The 18,501-nt window shown below is 42.9% G+C and overlaps 1 long non-coding RNA gene across 7 annotated transcripts in view; it reads left to right on the forward strand.

Moving 5' to 3' along the window:
* LOC144785985 (uncharacterized) overlaps positions 1-18,501 on the forward strand; it is a 207,664-nt gene that overhangs the window by 65,301 nt on the left and 123,862 nt on the right. For all 7 annotated transcript variants that reach the window (XR_013602067.1, XR_013602066.1, XR_013602070.1 and 4 more), the window contains one exon: positions 703-812. This is a non-coding gene — a long non-coding RNA (uncharacterized LOC144785985). The remainder of the gene's footprint in view (positions 1-702; positions 813-18,501) is intronic.

Below are 18,501 nucleotides of genomic sequence, written 5' to 3' on the forward strand. Positions count from 1 at the left end.
AACTGAACTGTGTCATTCCTTAATTTCCTTACATAGCAGATTTGATGAAGATGATGTGCTGCTCTTTGCTGTGATGAATATTGTTGTTGTGTAGTGTTTGTCTTTGTCCCACCTTTCCCCAACTCCCTATTTGTATCCATTCATCACCCCACTAACTCTCTTCCCCAGGCTGCATAATATATTGAGGTGTGACATATGAATATACACCACAAATGGATCACACACTTGTTATAGCAAATCTAGTGAAAATTATATCAACTCACTGCAGGATATTCTCTTCCCAGAGCAATAGCCCGCACCAGCCCCACTTACCCACCCACGCATAAAAGGAGTACACAGACATATATAACGGCATTCATCAACATCATCATTCAGGCTTTGTGTTGCTTACACAGTTAACCTTCTCTTGTCTTGAGTCCACTTCTCCTGAATTGAGGATTTTGTAAGTTTAGTTTTTATTGTTTTCATAAACTAATTAAATGGTTCCCCATTGCTCAGAAGTTTTACTGCTAGGTTTCTTTGTGTCATGATGGTAGCCTGGTCTCAGTCTTTGAAAAGTTATCATATAAATAACCCACTAACCCTGTGTTTTCATTCAATATGTTTTGCATGTGATGGATAAGCCTTCTGATTAATCCTACAGTTGGAGTTCACCTAGGTGGGAGTGGGACCTCGCTCATAATGTCTTGTCTTCCCTGTTAGCATGCTAAGCCTGCTACTACTACCACCAGTTTTAAGAAGGCACTTTGGGAACCCCGACAATAAGTTTTGGAAGAATGAAAGAGGTAGCAGCCATCACTTCATATATTCAGGTAAGATAACTAAGAAGTGAAGTGTTCTAGTTTAGTTAGTAGCCTCTACTGAAGATTTACATTTTTCTATGTATGTAACTTGTCACAAAGCAATATAGACATAGGCATACCACCCTAGTGGTCAATATTGTTGCAGAGGGGAATAGGACAAGAGTATAACTAACTGGTACATATGCCTTGTTAAGTGACTTGATTCTGCACAAGTGGTAAAAGTTAACATCCTCAAGTAATACGAAAGACCTAATCTGTGTCGTCCCAACTCTGTTAGAGGGGTATAGTTTGGGTGTAAGTAAAGTAAGCAACTTAGCAAATAAATAATTAAGTGGCATGGGACTTCAGAATCAGCTAGGAAAAGTCTAGAGGGGAAAGTTGATGTTCAGTTATGTGACTGTTCAGACAGGTTTTTGTCAATTAAAGAAAAAACAGGCTGTGCTAAAAGCAGAGTAAAGACAAAAGACATGAATAAACAATTCCCATTCATTTACAAATAAAACCTACCCTCTCCACTCACAATAGGCCCACCTCTCTCTCCAAACAAATAAATATATTGCCCCAACCAACGTCCAAAAGTCCAAAATTGCCCCAACTGTCCTTCCCGATTCCCACCCTCTCCACCCACAGGAAAAGTCCGTCACACCAAGGAAAATCTATTAAAAAAGGGCCTAGAAGAGAGGCAATGCAGGTGTGGATGGGTGCCAACTGACAGCAAAGCAGTGTCAACTCTCGTAGGATGCGGAGTGGGAGGTGGTCACTGGATGATGATGAGGGGGTAGGGGCAGCAGTGGTGGATCCCGACTGCTGGCAGTGCTGCCAATGGTGTGGCCAGGATGGAGGTGCTGGAGGCTGGATGGCAGTACTGAGGACAGTGTACATGCCTCCAGCTCCTCCTCCTCTAAAGCCACCAGACAGTGATATTCAGCCTGGATGGCCTCCATCCGGTGGTGCTGCAGCAGGACTGATATCTCCTGCCATGATGGTGGACCAGCAGGATTAGCTATATCAAGAAAGAGAAAAAAAGAAAAAAAGACAAATTGTAAATAATGTTCAGTGCAAACACTTGTTTATATAAGAGCACAGTAGCAGAACAGTACTGGTGCCCTAGGGACATTGGAACTTTTGATGGGACTAGTCACAGGGCCACGTTACCCCTGCACATTCCTCACAAAAGCACTGACTACAAGGAATTAGGCCAGAATACCACCAGAATAAAAGTGAATTATTTGTTTAAAGAATTTCAGAGTAAAAATTAAACAGACACTTTGTGTGTAAAAAGAAAAGGTATCTCTCATTAACGAGTAAGGCATACATTCAGCACAATTATAGTATTTGATTCTTGTTGTGCAACATCAATGGAGACATGAGAGTGTCGGGTCTGGTGCGCTCTGCAAGCTGCAGCTGGAGCAGCTGTAATGGACAATTTATCATCTTACTTGAACTCCAATGGCCCTGCTCTTCGCCAACTGCCTTGCAATTCTACCCTGACTTCAAAGAGGCACATGAATACTAATGCTGATACATCGCACACGTCATGTATAAACATGGATATACCGTCTTCCATAAGTACACAGTGGAAAAAAACGATGAACTGCAGTACAGGGCAGGGAACGGGATAAGTATCCCATCTGCCAAACTCTAAATCAGGCACTTAGTCTCACTTTACTCCCTTGCCTTGCCTCCACCAAAAACTATTTTCAACAAATACCCTTACTTGCCAGTAAGGACAGTTACTCTACTGCCAGGTAAGTTAGAGGGATTAAGCTATATAGAATAGTGGGTGTCACTGATCATCATGTACTGAGCTTTTGATTAGTCAAAACGGTCAGTCGGGCATTGATGAACTTCTCTAATAAGAAAATTGGTGTGGGAGCACACCGCTTCACCTCCCAGCAGGGTCGCCCCCAAGCATCATGGTAGATGCAGTCCGACAAGCGAGTACACTTGCAAAGTCTTTAGAGTGTTTCACCAGGTGGGTGCAGATTAGTGCTGGCCATCTCTGGACACGTGTTTCTAGATTATTATCTGTCATCAGCAGAGATTAGGCATTATTTGGGGTTGCTGAGCAGGCTGCCGTATCCTTGGAACGTAGTATCTCTCCAGGCATGCAGGTGCCTCTCCACGAGCTCGTCAGCCCACAGCGGCTCGAGGGAGCCTTTAAGTAGAAAATTGGTGTGGGTGCACACGGCTTCACCTCTCAGCAGGGTCTGCATCTACCATGATGCTTAGGGGCGACCCTGCTGGGAGGTGAAGCAGTGTGCTCCCAAACCAATTTTCAACTTCTCTAATAAATTGGGCAAAAGACCCCCGGGGATTCTTCTTAAGATTTATAAAGCAAAATGCTTGAGTGTAGCGATGTATGGGGCTGGTGTCTGGGGATACCAGGATGTGGCCATATTACAAAAAGAGGGAAATAAGTTCTTACGGTTTATACTAGCAGTACCACAGAGCACATCCGTTTATAACTGCCACAACGAATTAGGGATTTCTTATATCTCCGATTTGATTAAGATGCAGCCCCTGATGGTATGGCATAGAGTCTGGACATCCAATAATACAGAACTAAACAGAGACATTATTAGAGATGCCATGAGCTTAACCCACACAAATAAGATCACTTTGTTAACGTACATTAGAAGATTTTTACCAGACATGGGTAAACCTGACTTTTATAGTAATCCTGGAATATTGACTACAATTACTAGGAAGGATTTTAGAGTTTTATGTCGAGATCATTTAGAGTCTCTAAGGGTGGCCTCAGAAATGCAGAAAAGTACTGTCATCCCACATCAGCTAACCCTTGTATCACCCACTATTCAACCTTATTTGGAATGGTGGACAGGAAGTTATGACAGGTTTGTCATCACAAGACTCAGATTTGATAGTTTTCATCGATTAGTCAGCTTCCCTACACAAAATGACTGGACCAGTGAGCTCTGTGGGTGCCCCTGTGATGAAATGTCCCTTCAGACGACAATACATGTGAGTTTATTTTGCAAATTTTACAGAGTGGAAAGATCTAGATGGATTTTGCTAATGCTGAAGGGTGGGGGCTGGAGGCAATGCCGTCCTGCCTACCTTTATCTACAAAAATTGGACAATGTTTACTGCGTGGGAGCTATGACTGGACCCTTGAAGTCCATACTGAAAAAACAGAAAAGTATAACATTGGAAACCCATCATGAGGCCGACTAATGTATATACTACCTGTTAGTGATATATAAAGACGTAATCATGTAAGGTATTAGTATTTTTTAAACAATATATTGTACATTTTATAATGTGTGACTTTTATGATTTTTTTATCTGAAAATCGAATAAAGTTTATTTGATTTGATTTGATTTTGATTAGTCAGTCACTGTAGATGATGAATGAAGAAAGAGAAATATTTTACCAGGCATAAATCTGAGAATGATGGAGTGAAGTACTAGTAGGCAGTAATTTTCCCTCTAATTATTTTCATCTATGTGTGGCAATAAAGGTGCTCCGTGCACTGCAGTTAAAGCTTTGTACTCTGAAGACGAGCAACAACCAAATATGCAAGCAAGTTTTGTTTGCAACCTACCAAAATCACTGGCTTAGTAGGGGTGACCTGGGCCCTAATGCAAATCAAAATGTATGCCCCCTCACCACTGAGTTGGTATTAAAATACACCCAATACAGGAGCACAGTGGGGTCCTCGCACCCCTGGCCATGGGTGCCACTGCATCTTGTGCCCTAATTGTTCTACCTACAATTCCTCTCTATTTGATATCTCCATGTCACTCCTATCTCCACCATTTCTTATCCCTATCCACTACCACTCAATCTCTCTTGCTTGTCCTTATCTCCTCCCATCCTTTCTTTTTAGTTTTTTTTTCTGTCCTTGCTCCTCCTTACCCTCTCCACTTTTCTTTACCTATCGCTGTTTGCTCCACTACTCCGCCTCTTCTCTCTCCCACAGGCTCTCTCTAATCTCCCTGTTTGCTCTCGTTTCAGCCTTACTCTATGAAATCTATATCTTGACTATGTTTCTCTCTCACCCACAAATTTTTCTTCTTCTTTCCGACCTTCTGGTTGTCAAATCACATGTTAACATCACAGCACAGGGTGTAATTCACTATCTCCTCTGCCCCACTTGTCTAACCTCCTCTACAATCCTCGCAAGGTAAGAAGGCAGGTGGCCTTGGTCATATCAGGTGCCCCAACCTTGTCTCGACTAAAAAGCCTGCATCCACATCTCACCACATGTGATGGTTATAGAGTAGACATTGTGATGTGGTTATTTGGTCCTCTTGTATTTATATAGTGTTTAATACTCTGGACAATGCTTTGATATATTCTGATTTGCATTGAGATTCTGGGCACCCCTTTTGAACTGCAAGGTTGAATAGGATGTTGGATGTAGTGTAGCCTATATGGGAGGTGTTGGGTGAGAAATATACATTTTTCAAACATGCTACTGTGAATATAGCGGCAGATAAGAAAACAAAGCGCCCATATAATATTAACAAGTACCAGTTTAGAGATTTCGGTCCAGATTTACTAACACTTTGCGCTGAGTTTGCATCACAAAGGTGACGCAATTCCAGCACACAGTGTTGTGTTGGGATTTACTTTTTAATGCAGATCATGAATTGTGAGGGAAAGTTGACCACCAAAGTAGCAGTGCGACCTACCTTGCGCCTCTTTACATCAGGGGAGCGTACCATGGGTGGTACATGGACATTCCCATGCAACCACCCATGTGTTTTGAGATAAATCCCTATTTACTAACATTTACAGACAGGGATATGAGCCAAACAATCATGTCTCCTCGAGGAAGGCACAATAGTGGAGCAACTTTAAAAACTTTGTATAACATTCAAACGTTGTATCTGTGTTCCACTCTACAGCCAGGCCCGGACTGGCTGTTGCGGGCACCGGGCAATCCCCCGGTCGGCTGCATGGGTGGGGGCCGGTTTTGGGCCCCAGGGGGCCGTTTTTGTTAGTGCCGTTTTTTGCAGCATAGCTGCAAAAAACGGCCCTGTAACAAAAACGGCCGAAAACCGGCCCTGGCAAAGAGCGCGGTCGCACCCCCAACCCCCCCTGGGAGAGGGGGGGCCGGCCGAGCACTTTGCCAGGGCCGGTTTCGGTTCCCAGTCCGGCCCTGTCTACAGCACACATACAGTGGGACAAGCCTTTCAAGAATATTTGTGTACTAGTCAGGCTCCCCTTCCAGGACAAAACGTATGCTTGACAGAACCCTCACACCCTTGTACTAAGGCCAGGACCACTGGAATTATGCATGGCCGTGGCCTTTTTCGGATTTGCCACATGTGCCACATATTGAATCACGTGCTGCATAATCTGCAGATTCTAACCCCAAAAAATTGTTTCTAGCTCAAATGGATCAAAACATACTAAAACCATGACTACCTGTATTGCTGCAAAGTGGAAGGCCTTTCTCAAAGGTTAATTGGGCACCCTTCTGTGGCTAATTGTTGTATTTGGGTGTCAAATTGGTACTAATGAGGTGCAACATTTGCCTAAAAAGTGTTAGCATGTGTGAAAATGACAAAATAATAAAGCAATACTATCACAAAATATGCTGCATTACTCGACACAATTTTCCTTTTCTTGTCGCATAATTCAACCCTAACACATAATTTGGCCCTCTGCTGCCGCATAATTCCAGTGGCCCTGACGATGGTGCAAGGTATAGGTAGGACAAACTGGCAGATTGACAGGACAGATGTGCCAAGGGTCAGCACTCACTTTTAAGAGCCCATACAATCCGAATCTTGAAAATATGTAGCATGTCAATCATGTAGCACAGATCATTTAAGAATATGGTACGGTATGTTAAAAATTAAAAAAATTAAAACATTCAATTGTTTCACCTCAGGCAGGGCCATTAGAAATATTTGATTCTGTGGCCATGGCATTTTCTCATAAATATAGAATTGCTGAACTTGCTACATAATCCATCATTTGCAGCATAATCTGCAGATTTTGACAAAAAAGATCTGGTATCTAGCTCAAACAGATCAGAAGTTACAAAAGATGTGACTATATGTGATTGCACACCATGGAACGCTCCATTATGCCACATAATTTGCCTTTTCTTGCTGTATAATTTAGTCAACCCTGCCGCATAATTTGGTGATCACTTGCAGCATGATTCCAGTGGCCTTAACCTTAGTACATCTGATTACGTGGGAAGGATTTATTAAAAGTTAATTTTTTGAACTGAACTGAGAATCATCCTGAAATGTTTTTTTTTTGCAGTTTTATGTAGCAAAGTATTGGAGCGCTTTGCCTGAGCATAGAGACTGGAACCTGTTTTCTCAGTCCCAAAGTCTGCAGTGCTGGCAGTAATTCCACATACTCACCCTCTCATCAGCGTGAAACACAATTATACATGTTTATTTCGCAATGCCTGCTGCTGGCCTCATAAAATACTTGGGCCTCATTTACTATATTTTGATGTACAGCAGCAAGCCTTCCTGCTGCGATGCCATGCATCAAAATAAAAGGGCAAGACTGTGCCATACCTACAAGATACAGCACATTCCTGTCCTTCTTCCCTGCGCTGGAACACAAACAGCAGCCATGTGCCAAAGCAGACACCTTTGCATCATGTTGCAAGGGTGCCTGCGTTGATGGCAGTTTCCTCTTTCTATGCTGCTGCAGTATACAGCATGCATAGAGAGAGGAAACAACTAAGAAAAATACGAGTATTTCTCATCTTTGACCCACTCTTACACTTCCCCTGGTAAGGCGTAGGATTCTGACGCATTACCAGCTATACAAAATGTTGTAAATCCGGAAATGTGTCAGGTCCATGGTTGTTGTGTATGAAGACTCACAACAACACCCATTTAACGCCGCTTTCACGCAGAGTAAACGTGAAAGTGGCCCATATTTACAAGGCTATGAAAAGTCACGCAAGGTGACTTTACGTGGCCTTGTAAATATGGGGCATGCCCATTGAGTGGGCACTGGGAAACACGCCTTGTTTTTAGTTTGTAAAGCAGTGAAAAATTCATAATCCAGCATTAACTGAAGCAGACGCACATTGCACAGCCAACACTGCAGTCATGAATTGAACCATACTACAGTTAGGTCACGAGTGGTGAAATGCCATGGGCATGGAGGTGATGAATGATGATATTGTGATATCTGCCTGACATAACAGCATACTTAATTTGTCAATAGGCAAGCAATGTACCTTATCACCACCCTTCCCTGCCACAGCTAGGACTCCTCCCCCTCTATCCTCCTCCTGGGCCTCCTCTTGCGGGCTGGTGCTGACGCTGCCAGTCCCGGCACTGATGGTCTGTGGGGCTAGAAAAAGAATTACACATATTAGTTTCCAGATTTGCTCCATAAGTAATTATTATTATTTTTTAACACAGTAATATCTCACTATAGTTCAGTAGACAGTATCTTATATTGGTATAAATTTGATATTTCTCAAGCACGCGAATACCCGAAGGTGTCTTGCCGCTAAGGATCTTCAGGACTGAGCAGAGGCAAATACAACTTATAGTGGAAGATAAAACAGCCAAGACTTCAGCTGTTTACGGCAGCTATGCAAATTGGACGGGATTTTACTATGTAATGACAATGTGTTCCATAGCTGAAAGTTGGAAAAGACAAAGCTGCGGCCACCCCAGGAAGCCTTTTGTATCCTAGGAACAGAAATCATTTATAAGGAGGATGATCTTAGTCTTCTCGGAGAATGGTACCACTTAAATTTTCTCCTGTGGTAGTCAGGCCCGACTCTATTCAGAGCTTTATGTACCAGACAAAGTGCCTCAAAGGCAACCCTCTTCCTTACAGGAAGCCAGTGAAGCTCTGCCAAGGCGTTTGTTACTGACTTGTGTTTGGGAAGTTTTTAAAGAAGGTAGGCAGCTTCATTCTGCAGTATCTTGAGCTTTTTTAATGCACCCGCAAGGTGCTCATATATTTATTTATTTATATATTTATTTATATAGCGCACTACGACCCGAAGGCGTCTAGGCGCTGGCCTAGCGAAACAAATCACAACTGCCACGTAAGAAAGAGCACAGTAATATTAGATGGTAAAGAGCTAAGTTTTTAAATTTTTTCTAAAAAGCAAAAGATGTTGAGCTGATTTCAGATGAGTGGGAAGTGCATTCCACCACCTGGCCGTAATGTGATGAAAGCTTTTCCCTCCCCACCTCTGTAGGCGGTAGTTGGGAATCTTAACATTATTGACCGAAGAGGAACGAAGCGTCCTAGAGGGTAAATACCATTGAAAAAGATTCTGCAAAGACTCCGGGCCAATACCATGTAAAGCCTTAAAGGCGATGCAAAGGGCCTTAAAGTGAATCCGCTTTATAATGGGCAACCAGTGTAATTCATTTAAGGCATGTTTTGCAGAAGAAAAACGGGAAAGTCCAAACAAAAGGCGGGCTGCTGCATTTTGGAGAACCTGTAACTTAGCAGTCACAGATTTGCAAGCGCCCACCAACAGCCCGTTACAATAATCCAGCTTGCCATCACTGTTCTTTGTTGATCAACTGGAATAAAAGGAAACACTTTTCAAAGAATACGAAGGGTGTAATAAGTAGAGGATGTCAACATGTTTATGTGTTGAGAGAAACCAAGAGAAGAATCAATAATGACACCAAGGTTTTTGGCCTTTACTACTGGAAGTGGAGTGGGGCCAAGCTCGGCAGGCCACCAGTCAGCAGACCACACTGAGGCGTCCTTTCCGAAAATTAGTACCTAGGTCTTATTGGAGTTAAGCTTTAAACAATTGGTATCCGTCCATCTGCTGACATCACTCATACATTTTCGAAAATTAAGAGCTGACTGAGAGATATTGCTAGAGACAGACACAATGATCTGTGTGTCATCAGCATAAGAAACTAAATTAAAACCATGACCTCTTATTAGGTTAGCAAGGGGGGGCTACATAAACATTAAAAAGAGTAGGGCTAAAGGAAGAGCCCTGGGGAACCCCACAAGGAAGTCTAAACTCTTCCGACTTAAACCCTCCTGCTTCAATGTACTGACGCCTGTGGGTTAAGAAGGAAATCAACAGAGGCTGTTACAGTAGTTGATCCTTGACAAAACCAAGGCAATGACCACTGTTTTTTGCAGCTGAAATAGAATGAAAGGCAGCACTATCCTGAAGGATCTTAGCATAAAAAATAAAGAAGAGATTGGTTTTTCATCTGTTCTCTGAAAAGTAGATCTGAGTCAAAGACTACTCTGAGGTTCCGTAATTTAGTGATAGGCTCAGTGAGGGGACCAATTTTTTTTTTTTTTTACAAATAATTTTCATATGAGTAAACAAATACAAAGAATACCAGCACAAAAAGGGACAAAGTGCAGTGCAATCCCCATAAATCCCAACAATTTCCGTGCATTGGTACATTATTCGACATAACGTTACATTGGATCTATGCTGCAAACAAGTGTCTCATACAGTACTTAATGATACAGACATTATTCCCCCACATGGTCCGCCGACAGTGGGGAGGTATTGCTGAAGAGTGTGCATACCATACTCCTACTCACATTCCATGCTTCCCAGATCCTCGTCCATTTTTGTGGGCATCCTCTACTTTTGTATACCACCCTTTCCGCCTGTATACACCAGTCCATATCGGACTCCCAATCTCGAAACTTGGGTTTGAGTACGCCCTTCCATGTTATAGCTATGTTGTGTTTCGCAACCATACAGCCTAGGGAGACCCACACTCTCTTGGTTCTTGATAGATCAGTTGCATCCCAGATATTAAGGAGGCACAAGCGGAGTGAGACTTCAAACGTTTTATGGAAGGTTAAGGATAGTGCTGATGTGACCCTCCCCCAGTATGTATGAAGAATCGGGCACTCCCACCACAGATGCAGGTAGGTGCTGGTATGACCATATTCCCTGGGGCAGGAAGCCGAGCTCAGGGCACCCATTTTTACAAGCACCAAACTAGTGTATTAAGCTCTGTGTAGGAGTTTGCTAAGTTTAAACCAGGAACGGGTCGCCACCTCCCGGGGGAAAGCCAATTTCTCTTGCCATTCTTCATCATCAATGTTCCCAATGTCCTCCACCCACCTTGCACGAATTCTCCCTAGTATGTCCTGTGTATTTTTGAATATTTTATGGTATGTCAATGAAATAAACTTTTCCTGGAGGTAATTGTACAGAAGTCTGTCCTCAAGGGGCGAGGAGGCCGGCAGTTCGGTGCCATTGGGTAATCGCCCATTTGTAGTGCATTACAAGCTTGGAGGTCTCTAAAAGTTTCTCCGCTCTGCAATTGGTTATCCCATTGGATATCATTGAAAGGGACCACCCCACCTCTCGCCCATAGGTCGCCAACCCTTGAGAGACCAATCAAGTCCCACTTGTCGAAGCCAGGATGCTTTGATAACATTCCCAGTTGGCGTGTATCAAGCAATGGGGTGACTTGTGTAATTCTGGCTTCCCATCCCAAAGCGGTTGTCACCATGTGCCATATGTCAATTGTGGTGGAAGTTGAGGTGTGTTTAGGTGCATAGTTCCTCCCCCCATCGATTGCCCTGGGATAATTACTGGGGAACATATTTGATCTATCCATCTTGTAAGCGGGATCTATCCCTGGTCGGTGCACCCAGTGATTAACAACCACCAGCTGGGCGGACCAATAATAGCTTTTGATTGTGGGCAGGGCAATATCTCCGTCGTATCAGCTTTTCATGAGTTTAGTCAATACTATTGGGGGGGCCCCGTTGTTCTAAACCAAAGACCGGACCTCCGCTTCAAAGGTATTGAAAAACTGCGATGGGACCAAATAGGTGTTTTGCAGGGCGTAGATAAAACGGGGAACGCCATCATCTTATAAAGGGCGGCCCTGCCCAATAGGGTAAGGGGCAGGGTTTTCCAATGTTGGATGTCGGCTTGGAAGCAGCGCAGAGGCGGAGCCAAATTATGGTCGTAAAAAGCTGCGGGGTTGGTTGCGGTGTAAATTCCCAAATATAAAATAAACGTCTGTAACTATCTTAGCCCCGCAGTCCCTAGGCAGGGTTGGGTGGTCCCCACTTAGACCGTAAACTAGAGACTTGTCCCAGTTAATGGTATAACTGGAGAACTTCTGAAAAAGAGAAAATATATGTAGGACACGGTGAATGGAAAAGTAGGGTCGGGCCAAGTAAAGCAGAATATTGTCAGTGTAAAAGGAGATTTTGTCCATCCAGTCCGCTGACCAGTTGAGGCCCCTAATGGGGGGGTCCCCCCTGATCCATATTGCCAGGGGCTCCAAGGCCAAAGCAAAGAGTGAGGGGGAAAGGGGACATCCCTAACTCGTTCCCTTCTGCAGTGTGAATGTTGCCGATTGACCCACATTGACTGTAATTGGGGCTAACAGCTCGGAATATAGAAGTCACACCCAGGATAGAAATCTCTTCCCGAACCCATATCTTTCATGTGTGGCAAATAAAAAGGGTCACTCGATCATGTCGAATGCCATCTTGGCGTCCATAGACATGATCACTGCCTCTTCTCGAATTGTAGCTGCCCTGCCCAGAACTCCATGGAGGCGTCAAAGGTTCAAAGCGATATTCCTAGCCGGCATAAAACCGGATTGGCCGGGGCTGGATCAATTTATGGAGATGAGGTGAGAGACGCTGTGCAAGGATTTTAGCTAGTATTTTGACGTCCGGGTCTAGGAGGGAGATAGGACTGAACGAGCCACAGCGCTCGGGGGCTTTACCCTTTTTGTGAATAACGACAATGTTGGCCAATCTCTGTGTTTCGGGCAGAACCCCCCTGTTCATACTTTCCTCGTACATTCATATAAGGTGTCGAACAATGGTGGATGCGTTTAATTTATGGGACCAAGAGTCTTGGGCCACCATGAATTGTCTCAAAAATTAGTCTCCTTCCCAATAATGAGAACCTCAGTTTTGTCTGAAGTCAACTTCAGACAATTAGCAGACATCCAGTTTACAAGTGATCTCGTACATTTGTTAAATCTGTCAGCAACTTCTTCCAGGTTGCTTGCAATAGAGATCACAATCTGTGTATAATCAGCATATGCAACTGTGGTGAACCCAAAGGAGTAAATTAACTCAGCCAGAGAGGCTACGTATATGTTAAAAAGCATTGGGCTGAATGAGGACCCATGAGGACACCACAGCGAAGGGACAACGATCTAGAATTAAATTCACCCAGTTACCCCATCTGCTCCCTGTCCCTCAAAAAAGAAGAGAGAAGATTGTGAGCCAGATCAGAGATGCCAATGTTAGTTAAACAATCTAGCAACACAACATGGCTTACGTATCAAAAGCTGTAAAAAGGTCTAAAAGGACAACTGCAGCTCTCCCTCCGGCATCTTTCATAGATCTAATCTCTTCTGCGACAGCTATCAGTGCTGTCTCTGTACTAGGACCTGCTCTAAAATCATACTGTGCATTGTGTAGGAGGGAATTATCATCCAAATAGTCTGACAAACAGGTATTAAGATGTTTTTCACGCAACTTAGATGCAAATGGAAGCAGTGATATTGGGTGAAAATTCTTCTCCTCTGTAGGATCCAATGAAGTTATTTTTTAGTAGAGACCACTGACATAACACAGGCCCCTGCAGCCCCCGTGGTGCGGGGGCCTCCAAGCTCCAGGGGGCCCCCTCAGGAGAGTATTCTGGCTGGAGAGCTCCTGGTTGAGTCCGGATGGGGGGCTCCTACACGTCCTTTGCAGAGGGCCCCCCTCAAGGGCCCCTACACGTCCTTTGCAGAGGGGCCCCCTCAAGTTTCATTACACCAGTGGTAGAGACAGTATGGATGCCTTCTTCCATTCCAATGGAAAAATGCCTGCTGTAATGCACATATTCATGAAAATCGTGAGAGCAAGGGCAAAACTGGCTGCCAGATTTTGTACTAGCTTAGGTGGGCAGGCATCTGAGGGGGCTCCTGACTTAATGTGCTTAATTAAAATGATCAATTGATCAGCATTTAAAAGGGGGGAAATTGCATAATTCCAATCTTTTTGAGTCAGAAGACAAGGGTTCTGCACTCAAATCAGAAGAGGTGAGAGAAAATCAAACTCCCTGTATACTGACTCCACTTTTACTTTAAAACATTTAGCTAGCTTATCACAGAACGCCTGGCAAGGGGGGAAACCAGAAGGAGGACTACAGATTAAAAGAGTTTGAACTACTTTGAAAAGTTATTTTGAGGAATTGAAAGCCAATGTCATTTTCTCTGAATATAATTTTTTGCTGTCAGTATAGGTCTTTTATATTTGCAGATTCCATCTCTATATCTGCTTTTAACCTATGTCATTGTAATTCCCTCTCCAGGCTTTCTCTAGTCTGCTGCATTTTTGTTTCATATATCTAAGGGCAGATGTGAACCAGGGGGGCAATGGCGTTTGTCTAAAAGATCTAATTTTTCTATCGGTACAGGTTTGTGGACTGCCTTACTTAGCCAATCATAATATCGTGCAGCTGCACCGTTGGGATCATTAGTAGAGTCAGGCTTGATTGATATCAAGCTCTCAGCCAACTGTCCCAAATTAGTCTTGTTCCATACACAATTTGACAGATTCTTCTCCAGCATGTCAGCAGGAGGTTTGGGGGGGGTAGGAGTATTAATGCTAAACTGGACTGCCCTATAATCTGAACAGAGTAAGGAGTGCCATCTATCGAAACAATAACTTTGTGAGGTTTGTTGGTTGACATTTTTGAAAAGCCAAGCAGTCAAGCTGATAAAAAATGTTTCGTAATGGAAGGACAGAGCTATGATGACTCTGAGTAACTGAAGCGCAATGAAGGGGTTGAATGATCAATGCAATGGGAACTCATACTTTCCTGCCAAGCTGCCCTGACATGGAAACTGCTGGTATACTGTATAAAGGAATGATAACACAACATTGGAGGTCCATGATTATGGCCACTCTCTCATTTAGACTGTTTGTGCATGAGCAAGAAAGGCTTCTCAACAAACATGTGTTGGGAATAATAGATTACATGAGCCGGTAATCTTCACAGTACCAAAAATCTGTTCTCTTAGTCTTACAGTGCCACAAGACATGTAACGGGAGAGGGAAAGCCTACTAAAAAAAGAAGAAGAAAGCTATTGACGGCAGGAAGTTAGCTACAGAAACATGAAATATTTCAAAAAAGGATAAGCAGTAATAACAAGACTTTAACCAACATTAGATAAAGGAGTAGAAAAAAAGGAAACAGTATAAAAAGAAATAAACAAGGCAAATGATTCTACTTGTAGGGAGAGGTAAAAGTTAGGGAAAGTATGAGAACAGGAGTTACTAGGACCAGCAGAACCATCTGCTTTGGTGCTGGTGGTGGTTCCACACGCCACAACACTGGTGGTGGCAGCCTCTTCACCCTGCTGTGATGCCTTTGGGTGCTGATGTAAGAAATAAAGAAGATAAAAAAATAGAATAGTGGTACAGTTAACGTCCCAAAACATATTTTGACAGGCAGACGCAGTAACATTGTACTTATCTAAATCAGACAGCCTCTTTCCCTATTTCTAATTTCCTAAACCTAAACCCTTATCCTAATTTCCTAAACCTAAAGTACATTTTGAATGACTAATGCATTGCAATAAATGGTCTTTGCTTCTCCACCCGCTTTGATGGGCCAACTCAGTCTCCCTTTTCAATGCACACTACGCATTACTGGGAGATTAAAACTGTATGAACTACATGAAGAAAGACACAGAGAATGCTAACTCCCTGATATACTACTATCATAGCAACATGACAGAGGAGTCCGCATCACTTCTTAAATAATCAGTTGAATCGAGCGATGATGAGTGCAAGTAGGTAGCGCTTAGTACCTGCCTAGCTCAAGCTGGATCAGGTATTATTTGTATCAAAAACTTAACTTACCTCTGAGTGTGAGCAGCATGCTATTTGAGTATATATAAAATATTAGCATTTTGGGAAAACAAAAATAATTACTTACTGAACCCCGCAACCTAGACAACCAGCAGGTTGAACAGGTCCTGTTCCCGATCTATTAGGTCCACCCACCAGTGCATAAGCTGCTGTGTGGTATGCTGCACCACTATGCTACGGCGCATAAATAGACGCACTCTCCCCTATGCCAGCTGACGCTTCTGCAGGACATATTCTCTACCAGGCCTGCCGCCTGCTGCCAGCATGGAGGTGAGGTGTTGCTGCACAGAAAAAACAAGTGCAGCCACACCGCCCCAGCAAAACGCTTACTGCCTGTTCGGCCCTGGGGCCGGGTGGAAAAACAAAAGAAGCATGAAAAAACAAAGCAGAAAGGAAGAACTAAAGGAAATGTAACAAATGGAAGAAAGGGAAAACAAACAAAAGTAAAAAATGTCACAAAAAAGTTAAAACGAAAGACGAAAATGTAAAATACCCACACAGAAATACACACACTGATAAAAAATATATAAATGAGGGGTGGATGAGTGGGATAGGGGAAGGATTGGCACAGATGAAGTAGATTGAGAAAGGTTTTGCACCACGCATAGATCTGCGAGCTAGCAGGTTAAAAAAAATGGGCGCACCCAAGTGTACCACATAGTGCAGCTCGAGTTGATTTTTCAGGGCGAAACGCTCACTGGCCTGAAAAAGCAGCACGAACATGCAGTCGAGTATTCTTTCTTTTTGAAACTCCACAGATTTCTGTGGAGAAAAACTCCATGATATCCACCCAAGCCTAATATGAATACAACCAATTGTTCCGTGATAAAGCCCTCAGGTGGGCAGAATCTAATAAAGCTGAGGATTCTATCAATAAGGACAAAGCTGGCCGCTTCCTTGTTAACTGCCTCAAATATACAAAAACTAAATCTAATACTCCATCCATAAAGGCCTCCTTCTGGCCTCATAACCTCTGACCCAACCCAAATCTTAGATTTTTTCCAAATTTTTCTATAAATCTGTACACCCTTAAAGCTGTTACTACATCTGCTGATTATTGAAGTTATCCTAGACACACTTTCCCTGCGGGCAGTTGACGATTCCTCATACCAATATTTAAATAACCCATCTCTACTGAAGCGATCACTGATGGCATTCATTCTCTGAAACGAAGGAAACCCTGGCCAGATTGGTTAATTAGTAGATTCTTCACACACAGTTTTAAGATATACTCTTAACCCCCTTACTTAATCTGTTCACTCACTTCTTTGCGACTGGCAAAGTGGTGGGCACCGCTGCCAACACTACTATTGTAGTCATCGCAAAAGAGGAAAAAGATCGGCTTGAAGCTAAAAATTATCATCTTATTTCGCTGATAAACCTTTGATTGTAAAATTTATAGAAAAATTCTTGCTTACAGATTAGAGAAGGTTCTACAAATTGTAATCCATCCCTCCCAAACGGGTTTCTTAAAGAAAAGATTGCTTGTGATAATATCTGGACTTTCTGTCATGTCTTGGAAAGGGCAAAAAGCCTATCCTCCATATCTGCAGCTAATGCTTTGGATGCCGAAAAGGCTTTTGACAAAATCTCATGGTGGTTTTTACAATCAGTTCTCAATAGCTTCAAATACTATAATCCATCAGCCTCAGTTAAAGTCAATGGATTTATTTCCTAACCTTTTCACCTTCTTCGTGGCACCAGGCAAGGTTGCCCTCTTTCCCCTCCATATAGAACCTCTTCTCACTGTGTTTAGATCTCATCCATTGATAGTGGGTATCCTCTTTTCTTCGAGCCCACAAAAATAAGTAGCATGTGCAGACGACATCTTTATTTTCACCGAAAATGCTGATCAGGCCCTTACAGTCATCATGTCAACTATTCAGGAGTTCTTGCAGGTTTCTGGATACTCCCTCAACAAAGATAAAACTGAGGTTTTCCCACTGAAAGTGTACTGTCAAAGCAATGTGACTCGGTCTCTAGGTCTGAAGTGGCAAAACAAATCCATAAAGTACTTGGGTATCTTCTTCGGAAAGGACATGATAGAAACATTGGCGATTAACAAAAAACACTACCTCAATAAAATTAAAACACTCCTTTTAATCTGGTCTCCCAAACATATTACCTGGTGGGGCTGTTGTGAAACAATAAAAATTATGAATACTCCCCTGATACGTTTTCCAACCAACATACTATCCCTCCGGCTCTTTCACAGTATTTTCAAATTTGTTGATTCTTTGATCTCTACATTTTTTAAGGAAGGGAAAAAAAATAAGAATTGCTATGTCAAACCTTAAACTCCCAAATCTGATGGAGGCATAACCTTTCCTATCTACTACAAATACCAAACTGCTGTTTTATGCCGCCAAGGCACCTGGTGATTCCACCCTACATCTTCAAACACACCCTGCTGGCTCCAAGTAGAATACGATGTCTTATTCCCAATCCTACCATTGGCCACTTTAACCATTCAGAATCCTCAACTCTTCAACCTGTACCACTCCCATTCCTTTATCATGCACACTATGCAAACCATGAAAGTACTAGACTGAAAAATGGTGTAAATATAACAAAAATCCCATTCCACTTTTCTCTGGCACAGTGAATACATTAGATTTTGCTCACGCTGCATTGTCTGGGAACTTTTGGTGAAATCAGGGATCAACTCCTCAAAGAACGTGGCTCTCTGTAAGATCCCAAAGCCTTCTCAGTAATCCAATCTACATTCAACTTACCTCATATTGAGTAGTTTTTATTTCCTTCAACTAAAAGTTGTGGTTCTAAGGGAAATATACCCAATTCATCTACCTGGCCTCCCCTCCTGCCTTTTAAACCTTAACTCTCAAGCCACCTTGCCTC

This window comes from Lissotriton helveticus, chromosome 10, assembly GCF_964261635.1.
Source record: "Lissotriton helveticus chromosome 10, aLisHel1.1, whole genome shotgun sequence".
In the NCBI taxonomy this organism is placed as follows: Eukaryota; Metazoa; Chordata; class Amphibia; order Caudata; family Salamandridae; genus Lissotriton; species Lissotriton helveticus.